The sequence below is a fragment of the Schistocerca piceifrons genome, chromosome 11, assembly GCF_021461385.2.
Source record: "Schistocerca piceifrons isolate TAMUIC-IGC-003096 chromosome 11, iqSchPice1.1, whole genome shotgun sequence".
In the NCBI taxonomy this organism is placed as follows: Eukaryota; Metazoa; Arthropoda; class Insecta; order Orthoptera; family Acrididae; genus Schistocerca; species Schistocerca piceifrons.
In genome coordinates this window covers 163,189,807-163,210,452 of record NC_060148.1, presented here as the reverse complement: position 1 = coordinate 163,210,452, position 20,646 = coordinate 163,189,807, and the positions used below count along the sequence as shown (strand labels likewise).

At 38.0% G+C, this 20,646-nt stretch overlaps 1 protein-coding gene across 1 annotated transcript in view; it reads left to right on the top strand.

Annotated features, from left to right (window-relative positions):
* The first annotated feature begins 19,934 nt into the window (after window positions 1–19,934).
* The window catches only part of LOC124720405 (zinc finger protein 99-like), a 146,652-nt gene continuing 145,940 nt past the window's right edge, over window positions 19,935–20,646 (top strand). Inside the window, exon 1 of the mRNA XM_047245745.1 lies at window positions 19,935–20,040. The gene's annotated coding sequence lies outside the window, so the exon portion shown is untranslated. The remainder of the gene's footprint in view (window positions 20,041–20,646) is intronic.

Sequence of the window (20,646 nt, the reverse complement as noted above, 5' to 3'; positions counted from 1 at the left end):
TAATATTGTTGTAGGATTTCTTCAAGGGAAGGACGCAAAAATTGACTTCGTAGCAGGCAAATGCTACATTATAGTTGATGGAAAAAAACACAATTCTGGATTTGCTCAAACAAAAGCTTCGCCATGGCAGATTCTGCCAGCGAATGAAGTCAAATTTGTCGGCATTGGACCCCCACTGACAAGTGGTAGATAAACTGCTCTAGCTTATGTAACCAAGCGTGCTAATGTTCATGACAAGTAGAAAGATCTCGAGACAATATTACCAGGCAAGATTTTACAATCAGATTACTTAAGTGAACAGCAGAGAAATGAGATATGCAATTTCTTGTATAGATATCCACAGGTCTTTGCAGAAAAACCAGCTATAATAAAAGGAATGTATACCACATGCAAGTTAAGCCAGAAGATAGTTTACGATTAGTGCTGAATGCACGAACGATCAGTAAGATTACATTACCTTTAAAAACAAGGCCAGAAGACATAGAACAACAAATACAGAAATATTATCGTGTGCAACATCTATCTTCGATAGATTTACGAAATTCCTGCTGTCAGATTTTTCTGTGCGAGGAATGAAGAAAATATACAGCTTTCATTTACGATGACAGAAGTTATGAGTTTCATGTACCACCTTTTGGGCTAAAAGTGAATGCTGGTGTGTTTATCACCGCTCTAGATACGTTATTAGGTCTCGAGTTACTGGATAAAGTAACAGTATACGTAGACGATCTGCTGATAGCCACTGCAACGTAGAACGAGCATATTGAGTTACTTGACACATACTTCACAAGCTCCAGAATGCGGGTGTCACTGCAGATATGCAGGAATCCAAGTTTGTAATATACAAAATAAAATTCTTACGTCATATCATAGCCCCTGAAGGTATAAAACCAGAACCGAGTAGGATTGAGGTATAGAAGAACATGCCACCTCCCTGTACTAAATAACAGCTAAAGGCTTACTTAGGATTAGCTTGTTTCCTTCGTCGTTTAGTCCCGAGTCAGTTACTTAATAGTGAAGCACTATTAAACTTACTTTGAAAAAACGCACCTCGGTGTTGGACAAACAGGTGCTAGATTGCATTAGATAAAATGAAATGTGCTCAACTAGTTGCACAAATTCTGCGTCACCTGGATATGAGCAGAGATTTCTGTCTGACGACGGATGCGTATTCCCCAGACTTGGTGCTTGACTTTTCCAGATGGATACTAGTGCCAACAATGTTGACATTAGAGTCATAGGGTTTGCGAGTAGGACTCCATTGCAATGTAAGAGATCTTACTATGCCACCGAATTTGAGTATTAGCCATAACATGGTCATGAAAGAAATTTAATTACAATGTGAATAGTAAACACGACAAGATGTTTTGTGATCACCAAGCCTTGAGTTTCCTCGTGAGATGTAAGTTGCTGCATCAGCGTTTGGCGGGCTAGTCACTGTGTGCTTCAAGAATGTGACTTAGAGAGTGTTCTCATTAGCAGAAACGAAAACTTGGTAGTAGACGTGCTATATGGCCAACTGCAAGGATTGCATGGGTATTCAGAACTTTTTGTTGAACAGATTACTGAATTTAAAGTACTGTTGTTCAAAGAACCTACATACTGGAGGTCATACGTGAATATGTGTCGCAATGTGCAGGCCTTACAGAAGGATGACACGGGGTGCAACACAATGTTTGAAGCAATAGCTCAGCGGATCAGTAAATCCACATTTTACTTCACACAATGGCATTCTGCTCCAACGTCATGATACAGGAAAAGACGAATGGTGCGTACGTATTCCACTGGAATACCAAGAGCCTTTGGTAAGGTGTACACACTAATCCAGGAGCCACTGTGGCATAAACAAATGTAATGAGAAACTGAAACGTTATTGTTATTTTCCCAATATGAAATGGAATAGTCTTCAAATACTGAGAAAGTGTATAACACGTCAGAAAGCCAAATCCATGAATGTGTGTACCTGGATAAAATTATGTGCAATATTGGCAACTAAACCACTGGAGACCATGGCGACTGACGTCGGAGAACTCCTGCCAAGGTCACGTGGGGGTGTTAAGTATGTAGTAGCATTTATAGGTGTAGTCACAAAACATGTGAAATTGTATGCTACGGAAACCACTGCCTCTGCTTCTATAATCAAACGCATTGCTAATGATTACATGCCTAAAATAGGAAAGCCTTCATCAATACTTTCTGAAAATGCAGTAATTTCACCAGCTGTAAGAAGAAATTCTTTTTGAAAGAACAAAACCTGAAGCAAATTTTAGTATCCTGCTACCACCTGAAAAAGTATGCAGCGTATTCAGTAGATTATCAGAACTTAAAGACCTCATAGACAGACCAAATGGATTGAATATATAGAACCCTTCAAAGAAATTATTGACAATTTGCCACACTCATCCACCACTTTTACACCTGCAGAACGTACGCTAAAGCCACATGAAAATGATGAATGGATTAAATCCCTTCCACAAATGCCTACAACAGAAATTGCGTGGGAGGAAAAATTAAATTGTAATGAAGCTTCGTTAGCTCACTAAGCACAGCTTAGAAAACATAAATATGATAAAAACTTGGGTACAGTACAGAGCTACCGAATTGGGGACAGAGACTTACTAAAAGCTATTTTTAAACTCTCCTTGTTGAAAAAGAAGAATAAGAAGTTGAAGCTGAAGTAAAATGGTCTACACAAAATTGAGGACATTCCTCATAAAGGAAGCTATTTACTAGCCAACTGACTACCAAATAAAAATTCAAACATAAACATCTCAAGAAATTTATTTCATAAATGTAATATTTGTGTTGTATATATCTGTGTAAATATTTCATTTCTATCTTATGCACATAGTAGAGTTTGTTGTGAAAGCAGATGTCTCAAAGCAGATATATGGCTATTGTAAAGAGAAGGTGAAATGCATTTAAAGACCACTAAAAAATTATTGTCAACACTCAGTTTTACTTGTAAAGCCTAAACCTGTGTTATATAGATACCTCACATAATAAATTGTAAATTGTAGTATAGTTTTCTAAACAGAAATTGTAGATAGGGTGTCTGTTTTAAGATTACTAATTTATACTTTGTGTCGGAAATATGTGATTAGTTGTAAATAGTTGCATTATTCATATCAGAAGTGCATGTTGTACAAGCTAGAGATAAAAGTTTTGAATAATAGTATATGTACTCATGTGCATAAATACTGAAGGACATATTTTCTATAGGATGATGTCCTACGTCAATGTTTAGCCAGCAGGCAAGGGGCTTAGGTCCTCTATCTTGCAATTGAACTATATGCTTATTTTGGCACTTACTGATGTCCTTCGGCATTAGTTTCCCATTTTAGAGTTGTTTTTATGCATGCTATCTCATAAATATGGTACAAAACTGGAAATGGCCCTTTAACTGGGTTTTACTTGGAATAAAGAAATAAACTGTTTGCAAAATACGAACGAAACAAATACGTGCAAAGCACGGCAGCATAACACACAAAATAATGGCCGAACAATTTGCATCGCTAATTTTCAAAGATATTGCAAAAACTGATATAATTACCATTCACAAGCAGCCATGTTCCAATGTAAATGTTAAGTAAGTAGTGTAAGGTTGTGTCGTTTCCAATGATTCTCCACACAGAAAACGAACAAGCTAATTTGGGCGTTAGATGAAATGCATAGTTTCAGTATCAGCGTAATTGACTCAAAAGACTATGTAACTGCAAATGAGTATCAAAACGAATGCAAAAGTCAGTGCTATTAAAGACTACCAGAAAACACCATAGTAAGTGGACTTTATGTACAAATAAACAAAGCTGTGCAACAGAACTCGTCTGTGAGAAAAGTGAAAATACTAGTGTTGCAAAATGTGGAATAACGTTGACGCTTAACTTCAGTGAAGTGTTCAGTCATGTGTACAGGTGCAGTATCCGTTATACTTCTGCATCCATTTTCAATAAGCTACCACAAGAATTCAAAAATCTTAGCAGTAATCTACACGTTTTCAAATCAAAACTGAAGAGTTTGCTCATGGGTCACTCCTTCTACTCTGTCGAGGAGATCCTTCAAAAATTAAGCTGATTCTTGTTGCATTGTTGATTGCGTTTACTGAAAGTTATGGCACGACTTTTTTCAGGTTCATAAAAATTTTATTTTTATCTTTTATTACTTTTATATTGTAATTTCACGTACTGACATGTTTCATGACCTTGTTGATTTGCTCCTCAATTTGGTCCAATGGAACTTGACATGTAAATAAATAAAAATGAAAAAACTGTTAGGTAAAGCACAAGTAGCCATTCTAGGAAACTCACACTGCTACGAACCGAGTGTACACAGAGAGCAACGCAAACCACACCTCACAATGTTCCACATGAAGCTCTGGATTGTTGAGGTGGAAAGCGAGCCATGTGATTGCTCAGTACTAGCAGCAATTCAAGATATGCTAATAGTGATAGCGTAATATGCCAATAAATAAACTGCAGTGCTCATTGCAAACAAGTAACAATCATGATGAAATCGAAAAGAAACGACAACATGGACAACACTACAGGTACGGTACCTTAACTTCAACGGAGCAAACAAAACGCAAACGAAAGAAATAAATGGGCAGAGCGAACTTTAAACTATCACCACAAACAGAATATACAGTCATTTTATCCACCCATAGGACAATACATGTACTAATACATCCTCTTTCAGCCAAACCGCACAATTATATGCTTGTATATTAATGCTTAATTTGTTGTGTCCCATGTACCCCACACCTGAGATGCTGGTCCTGCGAAAGAACAAGACCTAGCCACGTGTATCCAGTAACCAGTTGCAAATCCTGGCATGTCTTCCAATGTTTCTGTCTGTACCTGAGGGTCATGGCATCATCTGCTGTCTACCAGCAAGAACCATCGTTCTAGCAATCCTTTGGAACATATATCATCGCAACTACAAACCATTCTGTTTGACGTTGTAAAAATGTGATAATTCTTAATCGTAGTCAGTTTTATAAAGACTTACGATTTTGATTTGTGAGGAAGAACGTTTATGAGAAACTCACATAATGTGACCTTAAAATGAAAAAGCTGTATGATAAGAGACTCTTACACTAAAGAACAGTTTAAAAACTGAACGTTATGTGTAATAATCCTGCTTGACATGAAAGTTTTATGGACTTCAGAATGTAACATGACAAAATGCCTATGAATTTCTGTAATATTTGTACTGTCTTGTAACATGTTAAATAAAGTGTAAATGTAAATGTACTCAAATTATCACCCTTTTTCACAAATGAAAGAAGTGGTATCCATGTAAAACTGTACTATGAAAACGTTAAATGAAGCGACATTAGTTAAATATTGATCTACAACAGTCAAAGCAGTATCATTTCAACATTTATGGGGCATTTTACAACGCCCCCAACTTTTACACGAAATTTACCCAAAGTAATGTAACTATGCCAGATACCTCTAGAAGATACATCGATATTCATACAAAGATCATAACTTCTAAGTAATATAAACAGTCATCAAACAAGGGCGATGTTATCTTTTTTTCCCACTGCTCTTTTGTTCTTTCCGCTTTGCCATTGTGTTTGTCTCTCTCGGTTAGCTTGATTCTGTAACGTAGTTAATTCAGTGGATTCGAAGAATTGGTTGTAGGAGATCTTTCTTAGATTGGTGTTTAATTATCTGAACTGTTATTAGAAATCAGAATACCAAGTGCATGCGTTTGAATATCTCTCATTTCATGTAGAGGATCTTTTGTTTTCAATATTATGCTGTGTGAAATAGTGTAAATTGACTTTTATTCCCTTAAAATGTACTGTTAAAGTTTAATCATATTTCATTTTTACCTTTTTCCTCCGTTTATAGATTCACAATTTTGTGTGTTTTTTCAAATATGGAAGCTTTTCTTTCAGTTATTAAATTTCATGTGCCGTAGTCTTTTGTTTGTGAAATACAATAGAACCTTCAATCATTTTAATATCACAGTCCGATAATCAGTTTAATACTAATTTCTGCAAGGACACATATTTCAATTCACAGTCAGTAATAAATTTTACCAAAAGATTTCCTCTCCAAGCCAAAGCCGTGGCCGTTGCTACTTTCAGAAGACATTGCATTAACCTTTGTAAAAGTTCCGAATTAATTTAGTCATTTAATGAAAGAGGCTCCAGTCTCTTTTAACGTTGCTGCCATTTCTTTTCAGTTTAACATAAAAATAGTTCACAACCTGAAATTGTCTTTCATATTGTGTATATAATTGTTACAATTTCATGTTTTTAGTTACAAGTATTTTCTGTTCCATGTATAAAACACATAACTAATGTCTGCATTGAGACACACCAGGAGAGTGAACCAGCAAAAGGAATAATGAAAGCAATAACGCTATAAGAAGTCGTAACTGGAAGGTATAGAAAAACAGTGATTATCATACAAGAAATACGACAGTGTACTGTTGACAGCACAGTGTCTCCCATCGCCTTTCTCTCTCACACACTATATCTGTTTTTCCTCCTTATTTTTGTAATATTCAGTGGAGTAAGATGACGAACTATACAAACTACACGAATGTAACTTGGTAGAGAACACAACAACATTTAGCATCTCTTTCTCCCGATACATCGGAAACAAATAGTTTCTGCATATCAACATCAACAATGTGGTGATCTCATTAAATATATATGTATTTTTCCACTGGAGCTGGCGACAAGTGACAGAAGTCGCTCCCATGGACCTGTGTACACTACTTATCTCCTTGTTGTTGCTCCCTGCAAGTTTCAGTGGGAATCAAGTCAGCATGCACAACTGTTTCCCATCAACTGCAGCACTACACGAGTCTGCTGACACATTCTATGATGCATCGGTGTGAGACATTAAAATGTTTCCAGACTTCGAGTTTTCACTATATCCTTCACACGCTGCACTCGTAGAGCCACATATAGCTACAAAGCGACTATGTAGTTCGATTACTTTCATGCTCATTCCATCGGAATTGGATGCATGTAAATCATCAGAAAGAGGGAAATTCGTATGATTTTTTTTTTAGAAGGTTGGTGTATATTACATGTATAAAATCAAACCACGCCTGGTTAGCAATATGAGCATATGCAAATAGAAGAAATGTGCAGAAAAAGACCTGAAAACGGTAAAAAGTACGAAAATTGAGGGAAAGTACATATAAACTCAGGGGAGATACGACAAAATACTGGAAAATTGGGGGAGAATGAGAGAGTACTTACTTGTCTGCTTACTGCTGGCAAGTTCTTGTTCATGGGCACGAGTGTGTGAGAGCAAAATCGATACGAGAAAAAAATCGAAATGGAAGCATTGTGACCCAGGGAAACAGTGATGATCGACTATAATAAGACAGCTCGAATAGACTGTTTAATGCGGATAACATAGAAATGTAGTGTAACAAATTTATATATGTCAGATCACAACCTCAGGTATGACCACAAACTTATCTGTAACCACCTATCTTACATATTTTTCTAAAATCTAGGCATGTGACTACGAAAATCTTTTACATCCTTCTCAGGTAATGAGTGTTGTACTACCAAGTTTGGGGCTGCATTATGTAACTACTGAATGGATTGCATGCTTGACCCTGTACAATACTGCCTAAGTGTTTTAAACTCTAATGAGCATCATTTACAATGTGCTTATCTGTGTTCTCTACCAGTAATAACAATGTGATCCTGGTACCTTACACAACAGTTGCTGCATGGTTTTTTTCAATGACATTATACAGTATGTCTACTGAAGTGGTAGGAGTACCTGCAAGTTGGCTGCGGTCATGGATGATTTTCTAGACTGTTGTTAGGGTGTGAGTTAGAGTGCTACCTGCAATCGTTAACAGCAAACCTCTCCATACCACAGCCAACAGAGAACTTCCAACGCATGTATGACGAATCATGGCCACCAAAAAGATGGAAAACCTATTTCAGAATCCTCTTTTACATTAACGAAGGTGCTGGTCAAATTTGAACATGAATAAAGTCGCTGTTTCATTGCTACTTTGATTCTAAGTCACTGACAGGTCCTTTTTTTAGGTACTGCAGAGCGTATGTATACATTTGCCTGACAGGTGTGTGTGTGTGTGTGTGTGTGTGTGTGTGTGTGTGTGTGTGTGTGTGTGTGTGTGTCTGAATCTTTGTCAGGAAGAGAGAGAGTGTTCTGTACATGGAGTTAGTGCAGCATGTCCACCAAACCGATGGAAATCCTATTTTGGACCCCTCCTTCAGATGAATGAAGACGCATGTGAAGTACATCATTTTAATGTCACATTTTGGACATGAATCGAGTCATGAGTTTCATAACTACTTTGATTCTAAGTCATTGACATAGCATTGTGAGATACTGCTTATCCTGTGTGTGCATTTGCATGACAGTTGTCCTGTTCACAGAGATAGAGCATATTGGTCCATAATTTCACATGTCACATACCATTGCTATGCATTTGTTTAATTCCTCATAAGATGCATTTTCCATTGCTGGCGATCATTTTATAGGACTGATATCAGCATAGCATAATTTCTGAACTGTAATCGGTTGTGAACAGTGGACACTATGCACTTTGGAAGGCTATATTGCGCATGTATCACAAAAATCTATGTTTTTCTTTGTTATATAAGGAAGTAGTTTTATCATCTTAAAGTCGGTCAACGTAGAAAGTGGAATAGAAAACTGGCAGGGTGGATGTATGTCTGAAGTTGGACATGTATGTCCTGCAGTAGAGCATTGAGAGCATTGCATTCTGCACGACTAATATTTCAGAAAAACATATGGATTTAACTTTATAGTGTGTTTAAGTGCACAACTGTATAGCCTTAGGAGTGTATGTGTTTATGTTCTACAATCATTTTTATCTTGCCAATACCTTCTTAGTGCTGACTCCAGACACTAGAACAATAGGCCAGAATTTATATCACAGCTGATTTATGTAAAATTTTTCAAACTCCTTTCGTCTGGAGCTCCATCATACATAAGCCACACATTTCTTGTTAACCATCTGTTACATCAACACAGCACCCTCATATCTACTATACACTGATAAGGAGTGCTCACCTCCTCGACATGCACACATCCAGAGAGATCCTGTGGACTTGGATGGGTGCTGAGAGTAAGGTTGATGTGGAACACTCTTCGTTGAGCAGCAGTCACATACTCAGCTCGAGCTCACTCTGTTCCTTCATGAGATGTTGAATGTAGTGGGTGTAGTACCCTCTTATATACGGCCAGTTGCAAATTAAATCGGCAACTGTGTTGCAGAAAGGGTTGGTCAAAGACAATGCAGGGAGCTCTTTCATTCTCGGACTTTGTCCTACAAATGCGAGAATACTTTGTGAATCCCATCCACATAGAGTTATATGGCAAATCTTCATTAAATCTCACCGAATTTATGAAGTTTTTTGCCTAAGGAAGGTTGTTTTCGCACCTTCTCTCTGCTGATTGCTATTTCCTACACTAAGAAACAGTATTTGTGTCATGTGTTGTAGGCAGCGTAATAGGGTTCATGATATATCCATTTGTATACGGGCCTTGCAGATTAATGACGGAGTTGGTTTTGCAATGATACAGAAATTGAGAACCATGCTGCAATGTCATTGGCTGATAACACCGCGACAGTGACGTGATGAGATATTCTGTTGACTTGACAACTCGTCGAAGGTAGTGGTTTGGACCTTGTGTAACTGGATAAAATGTGTTGAAATTAAGGAAAACGTTGTACACTTGCGAAATTGATGGATAATACGTAATCACTGTAGAAGATGAGATTAAATGTAGAGGTTATCACCTTTGGACAGCTGTTTGGAAACATTGTGCCACGCCACAAACTTTTCCAATTTCCATATATTGTAGTATATTCAACATTTTTGTCATTAAGAAACACCACCTCTCTCTCTTATTCCAACCATTCCATATATTGTGGTAGCAGCATAATTTACATCATGCATTGTCTATTCTTTTGTGTGAGAGCCAATGGAACAAAACGTGTTAGAGTTGGATCGAACCTCACCTGGACCCCAAAGTTATGGTAGAAAAACAACATGTGTGGCTGTGTATATAGCTGTAGTCATAAACTGCTTCAGTGTCTTAGAACAAAAACAGTGTATCAAATTGCATATGAAACAACAACACAAGAACACTCTCCTTGTGATTGATAGTCTGTGGGCTGTGGTCTTCCTCCAGTACAGGCGACAAAACTTTATTCAGATCCGTGGAAATGACTTCGATCACTGGCCACCTGGCCACCTGGTCCAGTGGGCCAATACATTTATATGGTCGATGTCAACAAGGATATGGTATTTGTTTCTGATATTACAGGAGAGAGATACAGTAAAATGTTACTCAGTTCCCTATCAGGCGGCGATCATGAAATTTTTGTGGTTTGTAGTTTTGCTCCAGTGGATCTTACAAATATAATTAGGACAGAGAATGGAAGAGAGAGAGAGAGAGAGAGAAAGAGAGAGAGAGTGAGATGCACTGTGCCATCAACAAAGATTCAGACACCATTACACTGTCTTATTTCTGATGTGGTAATCATAAGAATACCATAAAGGAATTAGGACATGTACAAGGGGATATGTGTAGACAGCTGAATTTCTTTGTGTGGTCCATGCATACTGTGCTTGGTTGTGAATTTCCTCCTGTACACTAGTGTGCAATTTTTTTCGATGTGATAGCTCACTGTCTAGTCAGTGATGGGTGCAAGACTAGACAGCCTTCTAACAAAGGGAATAGAGCTCTTAGAATATGATGAGATTGCGAGACAAACATCAGATGTCTGCAACTTGGCGGAGGACACTTCTTACTCTCGAAATCAGGTGTATCCAAATCCTGTTATCGAAGATGAGTGGATTCGTGAGGATATCACAGGTAACCGATAATCTGGCGAAACACATTACAACCTTTCACATACATCTCGCGACGTGACTGCAATGAGAAAATTAGGGGCTAATATGAACATATCTACAGAGAGACAATCAGCAGCAGAAGTTCTGTATTTGTTTTCTCGATAAATTGGAGACGACGTTCTTCCTTATCGTTTTGTGTGCCTGTAAATGGATGAACTAACATCATAATATGTATATTAAATTTACATATACATCTATATTCATCCATCACAAGCCATTCTATGGTGAGTGGCGAAGGATACTATGTACCGTTACTGCTCCTTTCTTTACCTATTCCATTCACAAACAGAGACAGGGAGAAAAACATGGTCTACGTACACGTCTCTGTATGAGCGCTAATTTTTCTCATCTTATCTTTGTGGTCCAAGCAGAATGTATGTTGGCAGCAGTAGAGTTCTTCTGCAGTCAGCTTCAGGTGTTGATTCTCGATAATTTTTCTTGACAAGAACATCACATTCCCTCTGTGGATTCCCATTTCGAAAACACATCTCAGAACGTTTTCGTTTGCAGAAGAGGTGAGGGGAGCATATTGTTGAGCATTGTGGTATTTACCCCAGTGGCATTTAAGCTCCCACTCCTTCTGAGAAAGGTAGGACAACTTTTGCAGGTGTGGAATCAGCTGCCTGACACAGTGAGTAGTGGGGTGTAGGACCAGAGCAGTAGACCCAATACGAGGGCAGGAGTCCACGACCCAGTGGTGCGGGTAACAGCTGTTCACATGAAACCCAGTGGCTGGGTGATGATTGGGGTGGAGGCGATGCCGGAGTGGTGAGGGGAGTGAAACATCTCCCTGCACCCGTACACCGACAGGTCTCAGCAGGAATGGTTTGGGAATGGCATTCCAGAATTCTAAGTGACTTACTTCCACCAGCATGACAAGGCAACCGAGAGCAGACTAGAGTTAGAGTTGGATACCTTCAACTATTTTAAGACAGTTAGCACCCATTTTGGTATCAGAGGAAGTAACTACCTAGCCTGTGGGGAGCCTCCGGAGATGCCACAGGAGCATCTGTAATGGTTACCTAACGAGTGTAATCTGACAGCAGGAAAAAAAATTACTCACTGTGCAAAGAGACTGTCATGATCAATTTTATTAATTAGTCAATCAATTTTTCTTTGTGGTCAAATTTGTCAACGGAATTTCAATCTCCCAACTACACACGGAGAGAAGATCATATTAAATTTAGCTACAGTACCGAATTTATAAAGTGATATGTAGCATTAACTTGATATTTACAACTCCTCTGTGCTGCTACTTTGAGAGACTTTGTAGGTGATGTGGCATTTGGTCACTTTAAGAGAGTTCAAACATGACAAGACATTCTGTGACAGAGGTAGATAATGCTTTGAGCGCCCCATCATAAACCAAAAATGAGCTTAATAGTCTAGTCCTGTAAATCAGGACATGGCAGATATTAATCTGATAATAACATATTTTTCTACCTGATGGGAGCGTACTTAGGAGAAATACAGTCTGTTCCACAAGATTTTCATAACATATCCAGTTTGTGGAATGATGGTGACTTGAACTGTTGTCTGTGGTCCATTTTAATGTATACCAGGCAGTCAAACCAAGTGAGTCATGTACAAAGAAAAGTCTTGGCTGGTTCATCAACAGAAATGTAGATAATTGGAGACATATCAGCCCGACAGGTGTATCTCTCAGTTGCCTTGAGAACTTACCAGGGCCCTTCTGCTGGAGGCAGTAGGCACATAGATTCCATGTGTACATAGGAAAAACGCACCGTGGGATCCGAAAAATGACCTATTGGCCAATGTACATAGTGATAGCTTTTGCTGCCTGAAGTGACACACATGAACTAGTGCATGATAAACAGCATTTCCTAGTACACGGCCAAATGTAGCTGTCCTTGACAAGTTTAACTGTGGTATTAGATCCACAGTGAGTGTTTGATGAACACTTGCTTGCAAAAGACAGCAGTAGGTAAGATAAGGTGTGGGAGGTAGTTGAGATGTACTGCACTACAATGAAGTTTTTGACTCCCTTAAAATACAATTCATTTGAGCTGAATTCCCATGTCTCCACTCACATAAGCTCCTCTGTCTGCATGTTGACTGCTTATTCTGACACATATTTGCCCAATCAATGGTATAGAAAATTCCGCTGACCTCGAAAGGTAGTTGGTCATCATGTTTTCAGTCCCTTAAACATGTCTCCCATCTGTGGAAAATTGACTAATAATTCTAACTGCCAAAACCACATCAGGGAAAGGTTTCTTTAGGCCTTGTAAAAACCAAAGTGGTGGGCTTGTTGTCTGCATAAACTGCATACACTAAACAATGATAACCCATAAACAGTGTCACTCAAAAGGGCAAAAACGGCTTACCTGTTACCAAGAGACCAGCTATCAACTTATCACCAATCTCGTTTGTCACAAAAAGCGACGAACTATTTCATCGAACCACAGATGGCAGCAACACCAATATGCATACTCTACTGAGGATACCCTTCATGCTACAGTGTCCCAGACAACTGTTTGCAAAAGCATAGGTCATCAAGTTGCACACAAATTTCCATACTTTTTGAAGATCTGATCTGCTACAGAAGGCAGGGGGGGGGGGAGGGGAGGGGGAGGGGGGCACTTGTGGGACTAGATGTGTCTCAAGGTTGATATCCAGTATTTTTGGGCATGTTGCATCTCTGTTGTGTGTGCAGCAAACTATCACCTCTTGTTGGTATATGTTAATGATGGATGCATATCTGCAGGATGTGAATAAATTTTGGTTTTTGTTTAGAATTTTTATCTGTGTTATGTTCATTATAGTTAAAATATCTATGTAACTTGACAGAAAATCCTGGGAAGTTCAGGTCTTACGTTAAATCAGTAAGTGGCTCGAAACAACATATCCAGACACTCCGGGATGATGATGGCATTGAAACAGAGGATGACACGCGTAAAGCTGAAATACTGAACACCTTTTTCCAAAGTTGTTTCACAGAGGAAGACTGCAGTGCAGTTCCTTCTCTAAATCCTCATACAAACGAAAAAATGGCTGTCATCGAAATAAGTGTCCAAGGAATAGAGAAGCAACTGGAATCACTCAACAGAGGAAAGTCCACTGGATCTGACGGGATACCAATTCGATTCTACACAGAGTACGCGAAAGAACTTGCCCCCCTTCTGACAGCCATGTACCGCAAGTCTCTAGAGGAACAGAAGGTTCCAAATGATTGGAAAAGAGCACAGGTAGTCCCAGTCTTCAAGAAGGGTCGTCGAGCAGATGCGCAAAACTATAGACCTATATCTCTGACGTCGATCTGTTGTAGAATTTTAGAACATGTTTTTTGCTCGAGTATCATGTCGTTTCTGGAAACCCAGAATCTACTCTGTAGGAATCAACATGGATTCCGGAAACAGCGATCGTGTGAGACCAAACTCGCTTTGTTTGTTCATGAGACCAGAAAATATTTGATACAGGCTCCCAGGTAGATGCTATTTTCCTTGACTTCCGGAAGGCGTTCGATACAGTTCCGCACTGTCGCCTGATAAACAAATTAAGAGCCTACGGAATATCAGACCAGCTGTGTGGCTGGATTGAAGAGTTTTTAGCAAACAGAACACAGCATGTTGTTCTCAATGGAGAGACGTCTACAGACGTTAAAGTAACCTCTGGCGTGCCACAAGTGAGTGTTATGGGACCATTGCTTTTCACAATATATATGAATGACCTAGTAGATAGTATCAGTAGTTCCATGCGGCTTTTCGTGGATGATGCTGTAGTATACAGAGAAGTTGCAGCATTAGAAAACTGTAGCGAAATGCAAGAAGATCTGGAGTGGATAGGCACTTGGTGCAGGGAGTGGCAACTGACCCTTAACATAGTCAAATGTAATGTATTGCGAATACATAGAAAGAAGGATCCTTTATTGCATGATTATATGATAGTGGAACAAACACTGGTAGCAGTTACTTCTGTAAAATATCTGGGAGTATGCGTGCAGAACGATTTGAAGTGTAATGATCATATAAAATTAATTGTTGGTAAGGCGGGTACCAGGCTGAGATTCATTGGGAGAGTCCTTAGAAAATGTAGTCCATCAACAAAGGAGGTGGCTTACAAAACACTCGTTCGACCTCTACTTGAGTATTGCTCATCAGTGCGGGATCCGGACCAGATCGGGTTGACGGAGGAGATAGAGAATATCCAAAGAAGAACGGCGCTTTTCGTCACAGGGTTATTTGGTAAGCGTGATAGCGTTACGGAGATGTTTAGCAAACTCAAGTGGCAGACTCTGCAAGAGAGGCGCTCTGCATCGCGGTGTAGCTTGCTGTCAATGTTTCGAGAGGGTGCGTTTCTGGATGAGGTACCGAATATATTGCTTCCCCCTACTTATACCTCGTGAGGAGATCACGAATGTAAAATTAGAGAGATTCGAGTGCGCATGGAGGCTTTCCGGTAGTCGTTCTTCCCACAAACCATATGTGACTGGAACAGGAAAGGGAGGTAATGGCAGTGGCACATAAAGTGCCCTCCGCCACACACCGTTGGGTGGCTTGCGTAGTATAAATGTAGATGTAGATGTAGAAGTATGAATACTGACTTGTGGTAACAATAAGTAAATTACATGTAATAACAGTCGGGTGAGTTAAATCATTTGTTACCATTACCTAACATGCACCTGATGTGTAACAGGTGATTAAGATTAATATTTCATAACAGAATTTGGCTTGAGTACACATACAGGGTTGGTGGCACTTGCATTGTGTGCTGATGGAAATTTATTGATGCTGGTCACAGGCAATTGGATGGCAGTGTATGGAAGCCAATAAGAATCACTTAACATAATTATTTCTTTCAGTAAGTGAAATGAATTGATTATATTATTTTTAATATGGAGAGCGTTAAATAACTTTTATGTGTCTGGTTATTATAAATTTTAGGGTAGGTTACTGATTTCTGTAGTTGTTTGATAAATGGAAAAAAGTAGATGTAGTGACCAATGACTTGTAGTGAAGCCTGAAGCCTAGGTTAGGGCTGGAGTTTGACCACTTTACTGTGAGTTGGCGAAGCCAACAAATGTGAATGGAAGAAAATGTAGGTGTGCTGACAGACTGATCTGCAGAGTACTAGTAGCGTAAGTCCTTGAAATGTTGGAAAGTGACAGTTCAGTTGTGAGCCACAAAGCCAGTGAAGTTCAATATGGAAGTATGGCTGAAATAAAAAACTGATGTGTACTGCAACCTGAGATATATGTTGAACATTGCAGTAATCTACTTGTTTGTCCTGTTTCCGATTTGGCCAAAGACTGTGACTGAGTGATTAAATTGTAACCTAAGAGAATAAAATACCAGCTAACTTTCCTTAGAGGCCATAGAAAATTCCGAATGAGCTTCTAGATTTGCAGTTGACAGCTGCCTTTGTAACTGCACTTTCATTCAGTGTTTACATTCATATGTATATGTCTGTCTGTTGTCACACAACAAAAAAAGACATATACCATCTAAACAGTGATTTTTATTACATTGTGTCCTGTATCAGCAGGTAAGTTTTGTCACTAAATTTGTAGACACTACAATCATCATCGATTTGGTGCATAATTGGCACATACATCTCTCAAAAAAAGAAACTCCATGTTATATGTAAACTATATTGAAACTAGAATGAGGAGCTTTGTGCTATGTATTTTGCACTGAGCTTAGACATGAGTACTTTTTTAAACACTATGAAAGGAGGAAACGTATAGTCTTGACCAGAAAAAAGAAATTAGGTAAGTCAGTTTAGATGTAGGTGATGTTGCAACTTTCTATTATTGGGTTTTGATACTAATTAATTAATGAATAGACACTGTTTTAACATGTTCTATGAGCTATCATTTTGCAAGTATGAAATTTAAACAAATTTTTTGTTAAGTGGCAAAATTCAGTTAAACTTTGTTAAATGAATCTGATTCTTTATTTCAGCAATTACTTCCCTTACCAAACAGTGACAATAATTTTAGAGAACATTGAGTATAGGCACATAGATATTTACATTACTGCACAACTATTCGAATTTTAAGATCTCTTAATTCCAGCATAATAAATTGATTTTCTATTTTTGGTCACAATTGTTACAATTAAATAGCAACAGAAAATTTATTAGTGCTTTCAGATATTTAAAGCTGAATTTGAAATGACATCAGATCCCATCAGAATGAAAAACTGTTCTTATAAACACAAATGCCGATTTCCTGCGAAATATCCTATGCATAGCATTTGCAACTTACGAAAATTCTCAAAACTGCATTTTGTTTCAAGCTGATTTGCATTTAAAGTCTGGGTGAAAGATTTTTTGAACGAGGATAACATTGCTAAAATGGGATCATGCTTGCTTTACTTGAAATTCTTTAAAATTTGATACATGCTTCCAGAGAAAATGTTAAGCTGGAAAATCATACCTTAACACACATTAAACTATATGGAGGTTATGGACTCTATTTTGTTGATAATATATTTTGTAACTAAGTATTTTTGTAATATTTTTCTATTGACATTTTCTAATATTTCTGGCTGCTTTGATTGAGGTTATTTTTACTAGTCTGGGCGTTGTATCTTTAGCTGCCATACAGTTATTCATAGTATTTCAACCAATCTTTACAACTGCTAAAAAATATCGTCACGTTAGTACGATAACTAGGTTACTCGATCTTTTCCACCTTTGAGTCGTCACTATTACTTTTCCCTGTGCTACAGCTAGGTATCTCTCAGGATTTACTGTTGGATCACAATACTCACTTCAACAAATATGCAAATATAATATCAGTGAGCATTTATCTGCTACAAATAGCTGTCTTGAATTGCCCAGGTGTTCCTTAATAAGAACTGTGAATGATAGGATAACAGTAATGCCGGAGGCAGATATCTTGAACTACACAACTGTAATACCTAAGTTTCATACAGGGAAGTATTTATGTGGTATGTGTGTGATGGTAACACTGTTTATATCGGCAACAACCTTTGGTGAGTATTTTTGCCCATTCTTTATGGCTTTGTCCGTTTATGCCATAAAGAGTAAAAAAATCAGAGGTATTTGTTTGGTTTCAGAGCTCTCTTCTAGAACTAATTTGTTAGTTATGAGTTCCAGAGGAAAAATATGATGGAATTTGTTCTATAGAATTTGTAGTCTCTTGCTTGTATGTGTAACAATATTCTTCTGAATACTGTAGTTTTTGAATCAAATTTCAACATTTTATTTCTCTTCCCTGTTTCCTTCATTTTCTATGGACACAGAGTGGAAACATTTTTTTAAAATTTTTGTGAAGCTGAAGAGTAAGGAAAGTTTGAAATATAGAGCACACAATACCCTAGCATATGTTTCTGTTCTTCTGTAAGTAGCTTTGATTCTTCATGTTTGCTGAATGGGAAACCACCTATATCAGTCACTTTCCTTATATTTTCCTCACCAGTGACAACAATCATACCTCATATTCGCCATCGGATATCTCTCCTTCTATTTTGGAATATCAACTAACATCTGGTTATGAATCAGATGAAGAGGCACAAAAATGAGCAAATTTAAATTTGTAGCAATTAAAGCTTACTGATGGTAACAAAGTTCAGAGCTATTGTAGACAGCCAATAAAGGTGACATTACTGATGTGCACAAACACTGGAAAAAACCTAGAATTCATTGATTTAAAATTCATGTTATTTCGTCACAGTGAAATGGAATTTATCTCATTGCATTTGGCAGTCACTACAGAATTTTAAAAAAGTTGGTAAAAGTGGATTAGCCTGTTGACAGGAATACTATGATGAATATGCGAGAAGAAGGGGGTGGCAAACCTTTTATTGTTCGTGAAACAACACGTGAGAAAATTATCAATTGACAGTATCATGTGATTTGCTATGTTGCTGTTACGAAAGAAGATGTGAACAGGAAACCAGTTAGATAGCTTAGACCGAGTGAGGTGATGCAGTGGTTAACACACTGGACTCGCAATTGGGAGAACTATGTTTCAAACCAGTATCTGACCATAGAGTGTTAGGTTTTCCGTGACTTTCCTAAATCGCTCGAAGCAGAAGTTGGGATGTTTCATTTGAAACGGCACAGCCGATTTCCTTCCCCATCCCTAACACAATCCGAGCATGTGCATTGTCTCTAATGGCCTTGGTGTAGATGGAACGTTAAATCTAATCTTCCTTTCTTCTTCGGATGGGAATGTCATAAAAGAACTTCTATTTGGTATGCGATTTAAAGAAAACTTTGACGAAGAGTTAAGGGCTCATAACTCAAACAAGAAAAATCAACTAGATCTCATTGTCAAGCACCTTGTACATGCCCGTCGTGATTGTAACAAAGGAAAACTGTTCAGATCAGTGCTTCCCAAAAGGGTACAGTGAAAATTAAAGATTCCCAGAAATTTTCAAACGCATTTCTTCAATAACAGCTATTTTAAGTTACCTGTTTGTTGAACTAAAATAGCGATAAGGAATTACCAAAGGGGTAGAGTAGGTATTCTACGGAATTTAATTTTGCATTTTTATCTTCACAATTTTCCCATACTGCTTATCTCATAGTCCACGGCAAAGTGGTTTGTCTTACTGCAAGATCTTTGGTTTAGCTGGTTTCAATGTGTTGCGTGCTGTGCAGTCAGCTGCAACCTCGTGCTTTGGCGGAAAAATGTGTGTGACATTCTCAAGGTAATTTATGAGCGTTTCTATACCGTAAACAAGAATAAGCGAAGAAAATTGTTTCGGGAAGTAAATTAACACGGCACTTCATTCTATCACAATAACAGTTGCGTCTGATGAGTGTAATAGTTCGCGATATGTTGTGATGACGCTGTGATAGCTATGTTTGAGGTTGCTGTTCTTTTTATTATTATTTTTTTAATTGGTACATAAGAATGAGATTTTGTTCTGTATTTAATAGTGATCACATCACCTATGGTGTACTTGGTGATGGTGTGTGAATGTTGTAATTTTTTCAGGCTATCTTCATAACAGCCACATACTTGAGTTATTTGTCCTTGTTGTTTTTGGTGTGTCCGGTAAAATCGCTACCTTTATCTTCGTAAAAGAAACGGCTGAGATTGTGACGTGTTGTCAGGAGCAGTTTGCCTATGCAGTGATCTCCGCCATAATCTGACGAGAAAAGGCGGACAGTGAAGTTCAACCATTCGCAATGTTAGTGCGGTTATGTTGACTTACCTGTAATAATGATTGTGATGTTAATTTACTGTGATGTAGACATTTAGCGGCTCCAGATTTTAGGGCTGACGTAAGCATTTTTCAAGTGCCCACAGTTACATCATTTCATGGTTCGAGTATGTTCGCATTAAAGGAAATGTTGTAGTTCTGTTGCATTTTGTTAGTTTTCATTGTGCTTTGATCACTCGTATCGTTAGTATTCGTCAAATCATGTGTAAATACAGTTTGTTGTAGCGTGTGGGTTTTAATGGAGTTCTGTATAAGAGTACTGTAACGTTATTTACGAACTGGCGAAATACAGGGTACAAATTAACTGTAATTCGTCTAACATAAAGCATTACATGTCATCAGAAATTAATAGATCATTCATCTTACAGTTAGTAGGAAGTCGTTTCAGTAAATCAGTTTTGTAAGAAAAAACTAAACAATGTCCAATCTTGATGGTAATCAAGAATGAGAACTTCCACATTGGAGTGTGCAATCTACGTTACATGTATCTGGTTTTCTTGAAAAGCTGGTAAAAATTCTAAAATGATTTTGCTTACTGTAGAGTATACATTTGTGAATGAATACAGATAAAGA